Source organism: Grammomys surdaster, unplaced genomic scaffold (genome assembly GCF_004785775.1).
Source record: "Grammomys surdaster isolate TR1022 unplaced genomic scaffold, NIH_TR_1.0 233, whole genome shotgun sequence".
In the NCBI taxonomy this organism is placed as follows: Eukaryota; Metazoa; Chordata; class Mammalia; order Rodentia; family Muridae; genus Grammomys; species Grammomys surdaster.
This window is the reverse complement of record NW_021604678.1, coordinates 4,069,813-4,073,797: the sequence shown is the minus strand read 5'-3', so window position 1 is coordinate 4,073,797 and position 3,985 is coordinate 4,069,813.

Below are 3,985 nucleotides of genomic sequence, written 5' to 3'. Positions count from 1 at the left end.
CCTCCCTCCCTCCCCCCCCCCTCTGACAGTGTCTCACTATGTAGCCCACTGGCTGGCCTGATATTCACAGAAATCTGTTTCTGCTTCCCAAGTGCTGGGATGAAAGACATGTGGATCACACCAGCCAGCTTCCCAACTTTAAATGCTCAGGAATCACTGGATGCTGTGTTATTGGTGTAATGATTTTGATTCAGTAGGTTTGAAATGGGACAAACTGTTATTTGTTTCTTTGTTTGTTTTTAGATTTATTTTATGTGTATGAGTGTTTTGTCTGCATGTATACATGTGCACCACATACATGCTTGGTGACCATAGAGACCAAAAGATCCCTTGCAACTGGAGCTACAGACAGTTGTGAGCCACCACATGGGTGCCAGAAATCAAATTCTGGTCCACTGGAAGAACAGTCAGTCTTCTCAACCACTGAGCCATCTCTCAAGCCCCAAAACTCTCTTTTGCGCTTCTCTCAAATCAGTGTAGATGTACCTAGCCAAGTAGCTCACTCCTTTGAACTGAGTAAGAGTCTTATGGACAGCAAGCTTTGGTTTTCTCTATAAATGATATAAAATCTGGAAATACAGCTTTTTAGACACTAGCCACAAGGAATAAGAATCCAGCATCCTAGAAAGAAATGCTTCCACCTCTCCTGTCCTGCTTGCCTTTCCCTGGGACAGAACACAGGACTTTGCACCACCTAGGTTAGCTCTATATCTTAGACTGGCAAGTCCTTTTCACGTGTAAATGTTTAATAAAATTGCTCCTACAACAACCAGGAAGTCAGGAAAACCTTCCTCTCCAGATAGGGGCGTTCCTCCAGGAAAGAAATCCCTTGCTGTGTGGCTATGTTTTTGTTCAGCAAATTCCTGCCAGTCTAATCCAAAGTGGGGATGAAAAAAGACTAAAGTGTCTTTACAACTCTGAACTTTGACCACATTCAACGGGATTGTTGTTTATGTACACTCCCACGCGGCTGAAGAGACGTGGATTCCTGTTTTTCCCCCTTTAAGATTTTTGGCAAACAGAAACAAAAACCAACAGAAAACAGAAATAAGCATAAACAAAACCACATTAGTAAAAAAATTATCACCTCATTTAAGATCCTTTTTCGGATGATTTCTCGGTTGCCAACATTAAAAATTAACACGAAAAATGCATTGGGTAGGCTGGAGAGATGGCTCAGCAGTTAAGAGTACTGGCTGCTTGCCCAGAGGACCATGGTTCAATTCCTAGCACCCATATGGCAGCTCACAACCATCTTAAACTCCTATTCCAGGAGATCTGACACTCTCATACAAACATACATGCAGGCAAAATACCACTGTACATTTAAAAAAAAAAGGAAGGAAGGAAAGAGAGAAGGAGGGAAGGAGGGAAGGAAGGGAGGAAGGGAGGAAGGAAGGAAGAGAGAAGAATGCATTGGCTAGGCTCAGGAGGTAGCTCAGTTGGTAAAGTGCCTGCCTGGTGCTTGTGAGGATCAGAGTTCCCATCCCCAGCTCCTCCCACTCCTGTGAAAGTCCTATAAAAGCTGAGCATGGTGCTTGGTGGCATGAGTACGTGGATCCTTAGAGCTCACTGGCCAAACAGCCTAGCCTATGGCTGAGTTCCAGCTATAATTGGTGAGCTTCCTATTTCTAAAGATAAGATGGACAAAATAATAAGAGGAGCCGGGCAGTGGTGGCGCATGCCTTTGATCCCAGCACTTGGGAGGCAGAGGCAGGCAGATTTCTGAGAACGAGGCCAGCCTGGTCTACAGAGTGAGTTCCAGGACAGCCAGGGCTACACAGAGAAACCCTGTCTCGAAAAAAAAAAAAAAAAAAAAAAAGAGGAGATGAAAGTTAACATCAGCTTCTGGCCTTCAAAAAGAATACATGTACAGGCCCGAGCATAGAGCAGGTCACAGGCGGCAGCTCTGTACCCAACCCCAGAAAACCAAGAGAAAGAGGGACTCCCAGGAACTTGAACTCAGGCAGCATCCCAGGTAAAAATGAATCACCCGTGATGTCTGCTGTTAGAAGTTCTAATCTAGATGCGGCCTCCAAACTTATACTACTCAGACCTTTCAAGGGCCACTGACAAGAACATCAAACAGCTAGAGATTGACATCACTAATCTGAAGAGATCCCTCGTTTCGCTGTCTGAAGAGACCTCCTAAAATCGAAAAGATCCTTACTGGACTTGATTTACTCTATTACAATAGAAAAGGCTGTGTACAGCTCTTGACTGTGTACAGCCCTTAAAGAACAAGGTTGCCTTTACATAGACAAGACAAGGAGGGTTAAAGAGAGCATGAAACAGATAGTGAAGGCCCTAAGAAAAATCAGAGAGAGAAAGAGACAGATGAATGCTGGTACAAGAATTGGTTTTAAGCCTCTCCAAGGTTGTCAACCCTATTTCCTCCCATCTTGGGACCATTATTTGGGTTCTTTTTGCTTTTTTCTGCTGGTCCCTGGCCCTCAAATATTCGGACTAACTCTGTGATACAACAGATAAATAATTTGGTAGCAAAACCTACTCAGATACATTATCATAAGTTAGCAATGGAGGACCACGAGACTCAGGATGAGGTTGTTACTTTATACAGGGTGTTTCTAAAACCCATCTCCACCCAACCTAAAAGGGGGGACTTCTGCCCCTAGACCAAGCAGAGAGGGGCCACCCAGAACCCCCTCTGACAGGCGATTTGAATTCTTGCTTAGGCTACGAGGCTAAGCACTGCAAGGGAATATAAATAAAAGATAAAAATATCTATCTGGGTTCCCTGAGGGACAAGCCTGACTGCATAGGGGTTGACATCAAAAGTATCCCCTCTCCAGGAAAAAGACATCGGGACGGGTATGGCCCTCATGCCTCACTGGACAACGACAGGGGGCCTGGAGCCATTACAAGGTCCCCTTCAATTACTGGAGGTCAGGCCTCTATCCCTGCCTTCTCAAGATTAGAATTGCCACAGCCCTTCTATACTTAGAGAAGGGAGGAGATGTCAGGGGCAGCCCTGCTTACACACTGAAGGCCTAAAATCAGCCATAGGCCTAAAATTAGCAATAGGCCTGTCATATATGTATACTAACACCAAGTCTTGTGTCTCAGTGGAAAAACATTGAAACAGATGGCTATAAGCTAATGTCAACAGGCAGCTTTTGTGGAAATTTACAAGCCTGAGTAGTCATAGACCTTGTAAATAGGTAGCCTTGGCAGACAATACCATCTTAGATAAGGACAAGCGAGTCATAGGCAGAGTCATAGTGACTTGTTCCCTGAACCTCCACCCAGCCGATACCCGGTTCTGAAGATATCTGTATTCCCCCTGAACACCCACACTACAGTGTCACCCCTTCCCCACATCCTGCCTTTCTGTGTTTATAACCCCTGTGTGAATGAATTACGATTTGAGAAAAAATAAATTATAAAAAAAATACATGTACACACACACACACACACACACAGAGAGAGAGAGAGAGAGAAAGAGAGAGAGAGAGAGAGAGAGAGAGAGAGAGAGAACATTGCCTAGCTAGGAATAGGGTCATGTGAATATAGTTATATAATTTCAGCAGTTGGGGAGTGGAGGCTGGAGGATCAAAAGCTCAACGTTATCCTCAGCTAATTACAAATTAAAGGCCAACCTGCGATACAGGAAATCCCAACTCAAAAAAAAAAAAAAAAAAAAAAACCAATCCACTAAAAGAATATATTGAAGCTAGGGAGATTGCTCAGTGGGTAAAAGTGCCTATCATTCAAACATGAGGATCTGAGTTCAAATCCACAGTCCCTTGGGAGCAGAGACAGATGGATTACCAATTGACCAGTCAGGCCACTTGGTGAACTCTGGGTTCAGTGAAAAGGCCCTGTCTCAAAAAGTCAGGTGAAGAGCAGTAGAAGACACTAGCATTCACATGCACACAGACACAGACACAGACACAGACACACACACACACACACACAGAGAGAGAGAGAGAGAGAGAGAGAGAGAGAGAGAGAGAGAGAGAGA